Consider the following 14,649-nt stretch of genomic DNA (forward strand, 5'->3'; position numbering starts at 1 on the left):
AAATCTCACCATCCTTCCTCTTAGTGGTGGGATAGCCATGTGAGCCATAAAAATTTTAAATGGCTTCAAGAAAACCTGATAGATATGGATATCAATATCCAAGCCATGTTGAAGATGATTGAAGAGGATGCAGATTCATTTGCAAAATGTGCATACATGTTCTACAAAAATTACCAGACCCTGTACATTGGGTCGAAGAGTTTTATAGAGCATATCGAGCTTTAGAAGAACGATGTGCCACATATCTAGGGAACTATGCCAAAAGCATTATATCGTGGCAGAGACATTTCTAAGCAAAATTAAACAACAGAACATATTGAGTCACTTGATGTTGATGAAATTATAAAAAACACTTATGACAGACAAAAGAAATCACAAAGATATATGCGTAATAGGGTTGAAATATCTTTATAAGAGGCATAGGGTGGAGGGGAAGTTACAAAATTGCAAGCTTCAAAGCAGGTGAATGAAATAATTACAGAATACAAAATTACTGAGAGAAAGGCATCACAGTTGCAAGAGGATCTAAATTTACTGCAAGATGAAAGACAAAAGTTGAAAGAAGAGTTATCATCTCAAGCTTAACAAATCAGTGAGTTGAAGGATCAAGTATTCTCCTTGAAAAAGAAGAATGTAGAACTTGATCAAGCGTTCATAAGGCAGATCAAAGCTCTCTCTCTACTTTAACATTCACAAACACCTAGGGGCAATAATATGTTCGCAACTCATTCATATAGGAGAACACGCTATTCTATAATGCAGGTGATTATTTAGGAGTGTCATTGCTACTACCTATAAAAAATTTAGATGCATACGATTGCATAAATCCTTCTTACTACTATCTAACTTCTATAAATACTATCTCCTAATGTATGGAGCTTTGACAACATGGATAATTTAGAGAATTTTCCATTTATCTTGATGGAATAACAGTCATTACTCTACACCTTCACCTTTGTCACAAGGCTAGACCTATGATAAGGAATCATCATATAAATTCACTCGAAAATGCTCCACCTCAGCAAATCCCACGAGATGACTGAAACCACACCTATCTTTTTGAGGCAATTATCCATGTCTTCCGATTGGATTCTTTTCAAAAAATTATTTCCAGTAATTTGGAAATACTATTTGATGCATTTAAATTATTCCCGCCATAGAATATGTTGTAAACATTATATTATTGTAAGGTCTACTACTTGAATAATTAAGTACTTGATGCAGTCATCACATCAATATGCCATAGAATTCAACCAACTCAAGTGATTAACAAGGATACTAAAATATTATTTTTAATACAATATCTCACCAAACAAAACCAAAAAGCTCTACATATTGTAAAAGAGAAGATAAAACAGCATAAGTGCAATTTGAGTATGGGTTACTTTAGGTAGAAAAAATATATTTCCAAAATCAAGTTATGATAGGCAACGATCAATCATTATAGGAAGCCATGTTCTCTATTCTGTTTAATATGTCTCTGATATAAAACCATAAACACTCTCTTTCTTTAATTCCATCTTCATAATTTTTCAATAATGTTTCACCAAGTTTCTGTGACAATGGTAAGCAGGAAAGGGGAAAAATGTCCAGGGGACGGGTAAAGACAACCCCCAAATTTGAGGAAAATCAGGGGTAAAATCGTTGGCGTTCCAAACATAGGGAACCCTATAGAAAAATATAGAAATAAAAATTCAATTATATGAGAAACAATGACGAGTCAAAAACATGAATAATTAAAGCATGAAATACATATTTACATTTGTTTTAGGGTTTTGAATTTGTTGTAATTTTTTAAATGTACTTATTCTAAGGCTATTGGAAAAAAATTAGGGGGGAAACAACCCAGAGTCCCACTCTTTTGGAGGGGAATGCCAGGAAACCCTGGAAAAGGGAAATGTCCCCTTCACTATTTCCCCAAATTTTGCTAAAAAGGGGACATGGGGTAATGTATCCCACTAAATTTCCTTGTCTTGGGACCATGGAAAACATGGGGGATGTGTCCATTGCCACCCACCATGTCCCCCATGTAAAATTTGTTTTCAAAGTGAATGTACAGTTAGAGAGATACTTGTGAAAAATCACAAAAAATCCATGTAATATATGCAATGTTGTTTGTTCTTTCAAGGAAAAAAGAACAAAGTTAAACTAGATCAAAGTGAATGTGTGGTTAGGGAGACATACTTGTGAATCACTACAAAAATAACTATGAAATATGTGTAATGTTGTTTGTTCTTTCAAGGAAGAAATATGCACTGGAATAGATTATCACCTTCTCTTCATCACCAAGATTTTCAAAAAACTTTGTTAATGGATTAACATATTGAGCAAGGGTTGCAATTTTGTTCAGATTAGTAGAATCTATGCTAAAGCCAGTAAGATAAATTACAGTAGCTTTGAAGTTGATTTCTTTTGTACCAACAACAAGCACCGAATGCACCTCCATGTACAAGCACAAAATGTTTCATCTCCAAATCAACAAATAATTTAGCATCCTACCAAAGAAAAGTTACCTTATATGATAAGAACTAAAGAAACCTTAAATACAGAGATGAAACTATAAGACGAATTTATTGCACGCTTTCTCAACCTTGTATTTCATCGGGTTTCTAGATAACATTTTCTTTGGTTTGCAGAGAATATGCTGAGGTAAGTTATGTCAAAAGAAATTCTAATTCATTAACAATAGTGCCATTAAGGGCACTAAACGCTGCCCAAAATACCATATCAACTACAGTACTATCATATAACTAAAATTCTTAAAAAAAATCATTTGTTTAATTAACATCTTATACTTTGACCTTAATTATGAACATCTATAAAGAAGCAACAATTAGAACAAACTAGGAAGATTTGATACCAGCGTGAACATGATTGAATTTATTGGAAATTTAAGTTGGAAGACTTGCTAATAGATATTAATCTTGACATGAGAAAATTGCAAATTAGGTAGATTTTCAAACAAGCTGTTCAAAGTAGTGGGCATGAGAGTTATTTTGCAAGCATATTAATAGATCAAGAAAAACGTCATAATTTTTGAAATCCTGAAATCCTGAAATGAAAATTTAGTTTACAACCCTCTATAGAGTGACTATACCAAGATAGATTATATATAGGAATGACAATTCTAACTTTTCTTTAAAAGATTTTAGTGTGGAACTCAAAAATGAATAGATAGAAATCTCTTGTAAAATAAAATTTTGATTAGGGTTATCTTTATTTCGCATGGAAAGTATAGGAGAGTGAAATTTGGAAAATGAAACAAAATTAAAGGTCCTAAAATGCCTCATAGAAAGTTCTTCGAATCTATGACAAAGCCGATATTGTCAAAGAACATTTTGACTTCCTATTCTTCCATTGTGAGCAGTAAAAGTATTTAAGAAACATTAATCACATGCAGGCATATGTTCCTATATACCTATATTGCGTTGTCGATAAAGAAATAATATGAAAGTGCTATATGTTGGGAAAGTAGTAGGTATTCTAGTTTTGTAGAACTCAAGGAAAATTTGGCTGGGAACCCGAATCATTGATTCGGGAGAAGCTCTGCCAAAAATTGGCAAAATCTGTGAAAATCATCAAACATTAGAAAATTGGATCATATTTTTTTTCAATTTAAGGAAAATATTTTTGTCACAAATTAACTGCCACTTATCCCCTCTATTAGCATGCTGAAACAAAGTTCACCAAGGAAAATGAAATCTGTAAAAGTTAACGACCAAATACAACCCCAAAAATTAAATTTTGATAAATCTGCTCCCAACATGATAAATGTAGTTGGAGCTCTTTTTACATAAATATTGTTAACCAAAATGGACTCCATGAGATTGTTTTGCAAGGAAAGGGAATTCCTAAGGTTGTGTTATAAGGAAAAGGCTTCTAAAATGTTGAATACGTTGTTGAATTTAATGCAACTCATTTCTTGAAATGGAAAAGCCCATTTATGTTGTAAACTAGGCTGAAATTGTGTTCGGAAGATCTAGATACACCTTTGTTGGTTAATTTCCTAGCTTAGGAGTGGTATCTACATGTGCCTGTTGGTTAGGTAGTAGGAGGAAAATCACTGCTGAGGAGATATTTTCCCTAAAGGCATATTTATCCTATAAGTATTTTTTCCTAAATATTTTTATGTGGAGTATTAGTTCTCTTGATTGTTTTGTGTAAATTTTCCTTCTCCAAAAGAGTAAAATTGCCTATGGAAACAATGGAAAAAATATAGAACTGGATGCAATGAGATCCTCTATCCTCGATGACACACAATATGCATAGGGAGATGATTGTTGCATAAGTAAAAAATGCATTGACCAAGAGGTTATAAATATTGGTGACTTGAAATATGTTTTCAGAATCAGAAACATATGGAGACAGTTGTTTGTTCTTTGAAATTTGAGCATAAAAGTACTGCTGCGATTGAAATAGAGAATGGCCTTGGTAATTTCAACAACAGATATCAAGATGATAAAGTGGTTGCTACAACAGGAGAACACCCAAAATGCACAAGTATCAAGGATGAGGAACAAGCGTGCAATTAAGAGGATCTTGGTGATTATTTCAGGACCAAAATAGAAAATCATTATGTTGAAATTGATGACAATTCTGATAATAACATCTCTTGGAATATGAATTTGGACAAATTTTAAACTTCCAAATAGAGGTGCCTTCTATTTCCCCTAAGATTCAAAATGTTGTAAATATCAAAATGGGATAACCCTTTCAAGAAAAAACTAAATGAAAATGAGGCAACACCATGCCAGAAGGGTGATGAAAGTACATAACAAAGATTTGTGTTTGAATTCTTTGAGAAGATAGATGTTTTGTAGTTCAATTATGTGGTGACACCTAACTCAGAATTCTCCAGTAGAACCAAAATTGAAAATGATAAGGGGAATGACTATCAAGGGATAAAGTAGACCCCTAGGTTGATAAAGGCATTACAAAGTTGTTGCAGACTGTTAGAATACTTTTCTTTGATTTCTTTGCTGCCCTATGCATAACAAATATTAGGAAAACTAGCTGTTGAATGATTTTTTACCATCCTAACCAAACATGTCATCAATGACACTGAAGGAAGCATAAATGGTGTTCATATTTTCACAGTCTTAAGAATAACTATCGAGGTTGGTGAGTCTACTCCATAGAAAATAGTTATCTACTCTACATCTATGAATGTTCATGTCAATGAACCAAACATGAAGAAAGATAGATACTATTGTATACACAAGCCTTGTATATTCAACGAAGGATACACTATTTTGTAGGAAGATGTAGGTCTTCTTTTCCTTGATTCATCGAAATTAAGCAACCTTAAGTATACCTGTAATGCAGAATCCTTACTATTAAGTTCTATGAAACCAACACGAAGAGAAACATTTGGCAATAACATAGTCTTCCATCTAACCCCTGATTAGGTTGGGTAATTAGTTGTGTGAATTTATTAGGACCTCCATTGGATACCATAGAAAGTAAACTCCACCATATATAACATAGAATGCCCAAGCTTCAAAATACAATCTGAAATGCACCAAATCACAACCTCCTTCCAACGTTGCTATGAGAAACACCACAGGAAATATTATAGGCATTCGAACATTTATCTGAAGTGTTGGTAAGGTATTTGTTAGGCTATATGGGACTTCAAGCCATGATCAAATCATACCAAGAGAGGGAAAGGAGTTGTAACATGGCAGGCTCCAAGCCTCACTATAAAAGATGGTTAATTTTCGAATTGTTAAAATTCACAACTAGGGAAAAATTCCACTTTGGATAGATCCTTTGGGGAAGATAATTATGGCATTAATTTCCTCTTCTCAAGAGGACCAAAATTGACCTAAAGATCATCAAATTTGGTTAAGGAGAATTGTGATTTTGAATTTATGTAAAAATTAACAAGGTCGACCTCCTATTTGTTGGCTCATTAAACCCAAAAGTCATTTCTCTTCAAGCACATTGAATTGTATATATAGAGGATCCTTCTCCCTCATTTTAGAGACATTAAATTGCTAGCAAATATGTTTGAGGAAGTTGTGACCTTGGAGGAGGTTGGAGGATTGTTTATCGATTATCTTTCGCACTAGGGCTGAGACTCTTCAAGTAGGTAAGTCACAGCACATGAAGGTCAGGGCCGAGGTAAAAATAGGTGTTTGGAAGTCTATTTGTGGGTATAAAGTATAATAGAGTGAGGTCGAGACACTTCTCGTCAAATTGGGGGATGATTTGGGTTGTGTTCTCCCTATTTGGATAGGCTGCAAGCCCTGAGATTATTGGAGGAGAAACATAGCCCTAGTATGGGCTAGTTGGAAGGGATGTTAGGCCTTATTCTTATAGCTAAGAGAAAGCGACATGCACCTAGGCTGGAAATAAAAAGAAGGATCTTAGCTTCATTGATTTAAGGCACTGTTGAAGGAAATTGAATGGGCTGATGTTGTTTACAATCAATCCCTAATCAGGTTCCAGATCCACGATTGTTTCATTATCATGTTAACTTGATTTGACTGTTGTATTGGGGTTCATTATACTCAGTAAAGAAGGTCACCCTATCTGGACTAGGACTGCGGTCCTCTTCAAATAATCTTTGTAGCTGCTTTTCCTATTGTTGATCTCTGGTTAGCGAATAATTTGTCTGCTATTGTTTAAAGGGAAGATTCACCTACGTTGAATGTTTGGAATTTGTATATTTCTCTCTGTCCTTCTCTACTAAAAATTTGATATCAATAATAAGAGGAATTGATCAGGGGTTTCCCCATCTTGGGGTATTTCCCTTGATTGAGCCAATTTCTGTGTTCTCTTTCTTGACTTGCCTCGTACATTTGTCGTTCATGTTCTATCTGAGTTACAATCATGTGATAATGTTTAAGGTGGTTTCTTAAGGAAATGGATTGATTTGAAATGAAGCTAACATGAAGTAACTATTCTAAGCAAAGAACACACACTAACACTAATCCCATAAATTTGGCCAATTACTCCTTATCTGATTTCTTTGATGTAACAACTAATTTATGTATAGAACCATTGAATAAAATATCTCCTCACCAGAAGAGGGAGAAAACTAATGTGATACCCTTCAGAAAAGGTTTTAGGAAGCAAGGATCCATGATATGTACAGAGTCATTACCATGAAGAGAAATCCATGCTAAGGTGGCTAAAATGCACACTAATTGGTACTGGGTAAAAAATGAAGAATGGCATTGAGTGCTTGTTACAAAATCGGAGGGCCTAATAAAACTCATGAAAGACCGATGATGTGTATAATTAATATCCATAAAATACGTGGAGCACAAGTAAAATGAAGAACAATATGGAATGTATCCATCGAGGATTGGCTTTACTTCACCTGGTATCCCTTCATAAGAAATTTAGGAATAATTAATATAATGAGTACATGCGTAAAGTTGCACATCCACATATATACATATATGAAAAAGCATCATGTCTCTATGACTTTTATGCATCTTATTTGTGATCATGTCATACCACAATGTCCTTGGTAATTGAATATTTTAATAGATGGACAAGAAGTCAACTGGTTTACACCATTGTTTATTATTCATGGTTATAATAAAGGGTAGTGGCTACACATAGAATTTGTCTATTGCTGAGTTTTGAACCCCGAAAGATTAAGATAATCTCTAATTAGGAAAGATTTTAAGGACCTTTGTTCTTAAAGTTTGTTACTATAGGCAGTTTCCAACACATAAATCCTATAGGCCTATTAAGGAGGGTTTCCAAAGATGGATGTTCTCCACCCTCAAGCTTGGTCACAACCCCTAGAACCATGAGCACGTCTCTTAGTATGGTTACCCTATGTTCTAGCCCTTGGGTGCTTGTGAGTAGAAGTGCAAATGCACTTGTCCTCTATAATGAGATTAACTATAAAATCAGTCAGCGGATTGTGGACTCAAGTTGAAACTAGTTTTATTTTGAATTCCTTCTGCCTAAAAACTGCTGGTATGAACCTAACCCTTAACATGATATTATTTACTACCTACATAAAAAAAAATGGAAACAGTAGGGGATTGTAAGCACATATCCATTGGTGACAACATTTGTAGGCACATGAAAATTCTTATAGAAAAAGAATTTTAACTGAAAAACCCTCAAGCTCGGTATTCAACAAGGAAGATGAATATTGTGAGGGTTTGTTAACATAAAATAATCTATAAGTTCTAGCACTAATCGATGATACTACAGGCTTGGTTATATCCTTTTTTATGTTGTTTCAGCAAGGCCAAACCTATTCTTTTGTAACCAACAATGTTAACTTATTCATTGTGTTATCCAAGATTTATGTCTTCTTAGTCATGCTCTCTTCCTGGGGCCTCCCTTTCTTCCCCACACATTCTCCTTTATTTTCTTCTTCTTTGCAATTCCCTCCTCTTCTGGTATTCCCACTACCACCTCTTCTTATCCCCCTCCTCTTCCCTGCTCTCCCATTACTCTCCAGAATTTTTGGTTAGTTAGGTTTCACCATCGATTAGGGTCAGCCATAACCAATTCACAACTATCAGCATACACTCGCAGAAGAAGAGCCATAATAGGAATGTTGTTTGAGGTGCTCATGTGTTCTAGATACAATAGACCCTGCAACCACTAAACAATGCAACGTTCCTTGAGCATTTGTTCTGAACCACCTCGATCACCATGATGTAGGTTAAGCGTATATACCTTCTAGAAATGGTTATATTTCTCTTTTCAGTAGGCATTTATCAAAGGTGAACAAAGCCCATGGGGAAAACATAACTATAAAGCCCCTGCTTCCCTCGAGGTAAAGAATATAGAATAAAGAAAATAAAATCCTTCAAAATTGTGAATGCAGATGAATGACTGGTATCCCCAAACCATGATAGACTTGTGCCTCATTCCATGTACCCAAGAGTAAACCTAAGGTTGTCCGAGTGGAGTCGCACGTCCAAACCTTGCTCAAACTCAAAACCCTAGACAACACCATTTACCCTATCCCCTAAAGTCTGTTTCCTCTTATTAATGAAAGGAATATTACATTAACTATATAAATAATTATACTTCTTTTATATTTATTGGACATTTCCCACTATGCATACAAACCTTGAATCCATAAGTGAAATAACATGTTTACTAACTTCTATAGCATAAAATGATCACATGACCACACTAACCTAGAATGTACGTGCAATAGAACTAGGGTTATTACAAGTCTAATATGTTCTTCCTTAGCAAAGAACAATTTTCATTGTCCTCCCTAGTCACCAAAATGAACCTCACAACTTTTGGCATCTTCACCACAATAAAACCTATAACTGAATCGCCCTCCTTTGACTATATTATATTGGATAACACCTCCTCATGCCACCATTATGATAAACTATTCTAGATCTAATCCTCCTAACACTAATCGAGAGAATTCTCCCCATAAATAGTGGTGAGTGGGAAGATGAAAGGGAGTTAGAATTATATACTATACATTTCAAATTGGAATTGGCAGTTTTAGTGAGACTAACTAAAAAGAAGCTCACAAGTAATTCAAGATATCGAACCATCGAGAGAGCACAAAATCTTGGAATAAACTAGATAGAAGTACTACAAGATATCATCTTAGAGGACCCCAACCTTCATATCACTGGGCAGAACTAAAACTCATATCCTATTCACAATTAGAATTCAGACATGTCACAATGAAAACATTATAGGTTTCTGAAATTTTGGTCGTTGAGGTAAGACCTTGGCCCAGAGGTCTAATCCAGGGTTGTTCTAAGGAGGAAACCATCGTGGGAGCTTTTGGGATTTAATCTAAGTTTATAGAGACAAAAAGAGTCACTTATGTAGGACAAAGAAGCATACATGCGCTTTATTTATCCCAGTTTTTTGGTTGCACTAATAAATGATTATTAGGTCCTTCTAGGGCTTGTTTTGAGATCATTCCTATGAGATTTTTTTGAGGACTAAGTGTAGAAAATATTTAACTTTGAGAAGTAAAATTTTCTTTATAATATAGATCTACAATCTGAAGCGCACTGTAATTAAATAAGTAGAAGCCTCCTTCATAGTTTTGGAAATAGGTTTTTGGGCATCCTTTGGAGGAGCATTTGAAGGTTCATTTAAAGTTAATTTGAAGGATTGAAGAACCTTTTGACGAAGTTTATAAAGATCCTTCTCAGGTGAATTAACACAAGCTTGATGACCTATTATACACCTTTGCATCAGTTTTGAAGCAGCATACCTTGAAGTGTGAAGAAAATTTTGGAGTATTGAAGTCTATCCTTTGAACTACTCTTGAAGATAGCTTGAATATTGGTTGAAGGAAGACTTGGATGACATTTTCTGATCTCTAGAGACTAGCGTTTTGGACATTTTTGGAGGAACCAAGTGAGAGTCTTGAAAAAATCCTTAGAGCAGACTTTGAAGAGCATTTTGGAGGACACTCTAAGAGAAAAAAAACTTGAAGAAACCTATTGAAGAAGTTATTTTCATGAGATGCTTCTTACTATTATCCATCTTCCTCGCTAATTTTCCCTATCCCTTTCTCTAGTGCTAGAACCCACACTACAACAAATTCCTCTATAATTTGTGTTACAGTTTTAGCCTCTACAATTTTAGTTGTATCTTCTCCTATTTGTGCTATAGCTATTGCTTCCTCTAGCATCACACTCTATCTCTTGTCTTCAAATTTTGATAGAAACATGGGAATGGCTACAAGTTCACCCCAAATTTGACCCACATACTCTAATTCATGCATGGGAAGAGTTAACACATTGTACATTTGGACACTGATCAATACCATCTACTCAAAACTATGAATGAAGATAAATTCTGAAACTCAAAAACTTAAAATAGGTTTGTGTCGGAGCATGAGAAATATAATGAAGAGGAAAATAGAACCTTTGTTGTGTTCATTACTACTAGCTCAGATGATTCTTGTGCCTTTGTTGTGTGCCTTGTTGCTAGCTCAAATTATTCCCCTGTCTCGGTTGCTCTTATCAAACCCATGAGAGTATAAGCCCTAATTGCAAAATTACCAATTAGAAGCAACCTGCATATATAGACACTATGAAAATTTGGCACGCTCCTATGTCCCACGCTCCATAAAACAATTTTCAGTTGGTGCCCCTATTTCCTTCCCTCCATAAAACAATTTTCGACTATCTATTTCACTCCATTATTGCATAATAAATGAACAAGTGGCTAATTGTATCGAGGAATGGTCGACCGATAGCTGCCTTCTGTGAAGTCCTTTGGCTAAGTTAGCTGCCAATGGAATGTGATAGATGTTGTAATCCACAAGAAAACACTTTGTCTTGGATAATAGTTGTGTCGGCAGCTGAGTGTCTTCCATGTATACCACTACATATCAAATTGGGTAACTACATATCAAGAGTCCAAAAGAATTGAAATTTTTGCAATCCTAGTCAAAGTTAGAGTATTATCGCAAGTTACAACTCACATTTTCGATCCATTCAAGGACACATTGTAATTTTCTTATGAGGTGCATAAAATCCAAATGACTAGCATAAATAAATTTAAAAAAATTTGAAATTTCATTTATCCAAGTCCTATATCAACATACCACCCATAATCACTCAAGTTATATTTTTACAAATTATACAACTTTGCTCAAAAACATCATTGGCCTTTAGAAAAATAATAGCTCCCCACATCCTAGAATAAAGTAATTTATAGAGAACAGAATCATAGAACAGGAGTGCCCATAACTATAATTGATTACCAAAGTCAGACAATCAATGGGTTTCCATTCTTTGTCCAGGTTATATTTTTATGTAAAGTTGTAATTAGCGTCCTGGAGCCACACATAGACACATAATGAATTTAGTTTAGGGATATTACAACTAAAATAAATAGAATAAATAATTTCCATAAGATTTGGTAAGGTTTTTTTGGCAAATGCCAATGTGGTTGAAGTTCAAAGAGCATTGTGACACTGCAACATTTGGCCAGTCCTGTGTTTGTCTTCTTTGTGCTTGTTTGTAACTTTTGGCCAATGAAGTCTTGATAGAAAATACGATACATTTGTAAGGAAAGTTTTGGTCAAACCATGAACCCGTGTCCATTTTGGGAAACCTCATGCCTATACTCAGTTTTTTCTCTCTGTGTTCAAGATTATCCAACTAGTAGAAATGAAGAATGGGAAATATAAACGAGAAAACCTAAATCAAAGGACTTACATGCTTCTCTGAAGGACCAACCTCTTCTTCTCTCAATAAGTTAGGATCCCTCTTCCGCCCCAAAATAAATAAGTTCCTATGCATAGTCCTCTTTCAAAAAATAAAAAAGGTGAAAGAAGAGAAAGGCTTCTTACGTAGAGAGGTGAAGCAAGCAACTCCACTAGGGTACTCACCAAGCTCGCTGGCAATGGAGCAATGTTTGTTTTCCTGCCTGACTCCACCGGGGTATTGTCTAGGCCTGATGGTAGCAAAGCAACACCAGAGATGAAAACTTATAATTTGAAATTCTTAAGCTTGTGATCCAAATTACCCTTCCCGATTTGAAACACTATGATCTCGTTGAATTTTGTACCGTGATCAACTGAGTTGGTACAAGGTGAAGCATGTCTATCCATAGGGTATGTGGGGAAGACGAAGTGATCTTCAGAACGAATCAATACTCCCAAAAAGGCTAAGCCCTGCACTGAAAATGAATGAAAATAGAGAAGTTGGTATTCAACCAATGTATCGCCAAGTGTTGTAGCGAGTGAAACACCCTCTAAAATTTTGGGTTGCATCCAAATTTTGGAACCTTCCCTGGTTTTTCCTTTAATGGTTGCAAACACTCGAGCTCACCTAATGAGCTCTTGTGAAGTCTTTTCTCCCATTTTTTGCTTGTTTAACCAGCGGTCATCTTTCAGCATGTTAATTGATTTATCATGCTTGTGATCTTATTCCAGTGAGTTTGACGGTTTGTCTTTGCGTATTTGGGTTATCTTTGCTATGTGAACACCCTTCACATTCACACACAAAGTTGTAAGAAATGTCACGCAAGTGTCGTCATGGTCCTCCATAGGCTATCACAAGTGTCGCGCTTATCGCTCTCAACTCCAAGACAGTCTCACCAAGGGTATGTTTTGTCTTATTTTCATGGTGGTCTATTTTGTCTCATTGCAAAGTATTCTAAGTGTATGATCATAATTCCAGTCTGCACAAGTCCACCATTTTTCTAAAAATCTCCCTGACAAGACAACCCTCTTCCATGAGACCATGATTATGAAGCATTGCATAGTATCAAACCTTAGTGACCCTGATATGCTACCTGGAATTTCATAGTGCCTGATGATTTCCTCTAGGTCAGCTGCATTGCACGATATTGGACATGAGCAACCTGTCTGCCTCCTAGAATTGCGCAGAATCTGCCTCCATGTCCAACTCAACAGCACATTTCTCAAGTACAATCATCAAGCCTCCTTTTTGTTTGTCGAAATCCTACACTAATCTAAGATTTGGTTCTGTACTGCTCCCCAAAATTGCACAGACATGCCCAATTGTTCCTCTACTACCCTTCTCTACACTGTTCCTAGAAATTGCGAAGAACTATCTGGCTGATCGTTGTTGATTTTCTCTGCACTTCCTCTAGAAATTACGTAGACATGCTCAGTAGGTCCCTCTGTATCCCTACTCTATATTCCCTCTGGATATTATAAAGTCATGACCAATAGTCCCCTTGTAGCCCTAATCTGTCCTCCCTTTAAAAGCTACACAGAGGTGTCCCCCCTCAAGGTCCCACCTTGCAGCTGACACTAGTGACTTTCGCTGCACAATCTTGCCTCCCAACTATCACTACATAGTTTTTCCCAACAGTGCAGGATGTCCTCATGGAATTCCTGATTCTATCCCGAGTTGCGCTCTACGCTATCTTAGTTAGTTGTCCTCCCTCCCTGTCACCTGAAACACGAGAACACTACATCATGATAGACTAGGATATTTTTTATTTGATGTTGTCCCATCATTAGTGAACTGTAGGAACATGTACACTCATAGATAGTGCCGAGAATACGAATGAGATAAAGAAGGAGCACACATGCTAGAAGTATTGCTTACATCTAGATGGACGTACAAAGCATATCAAGCAACAAGAAAAAGGAATACATGCATTGAACCCTCAAGCAAGACTAAGACCATCTAAGATCCCGCAACACTATGCCCTGTGGTGGAGAAGACAAAGCACAACATGAGTACATCCATCACTTAGCATCGTAACAAGTTGATATGGAGACCAGAGTCAACCAGTACATGTAAGTAGTGTCATGAGTTGTCATAGCCACATCACCATTATGGTCCATGTCCGTTGTAACTGAATGTAATGTAAAGTGAAGTCCAATGGACACACAAAAGAATTCAAACAGTCATGTCATTTGAAAAATCATGGGAAGTTGAACACTCACAAGGATATTCCAAGAGTCACAAGGGTCAAGCATCACCCTTGGCTATATATACCCCTCCCTTTGTATGAGAAAGCACTTTTCACCTTGGATCCTCTGACATAGCCTTGAGAGTTTGTAGTATGTTCTTTGAGGAGTGAGGAGTGGCTCCAATGTCATACTATTGGGACTAGTGATGTATGGTGTACATATGCGTGTTGGGACTTTTATTGAATTCAAGTGTCTGTTAAGGCCAATACGTTTTCACACATGTTTTGTAGATGCTTGTAAGACTACTCTTTAAACATTTG

Source organism: Pinus tabuliformis, chromosome Q (assembly GCF_031772625.1).
Source record: "Pinus tabuliformis cultivar Carrire ecotype Pingquan chromosome Q, CPIR1, whole genome shotgun sequence".
Taxonomy (NCBI): Eukaryota; Viridiplantae; Streptophyta; class Pinopsida; order Pinales; family Pinaceae; genus Pinus; species Pinus tabuliformis.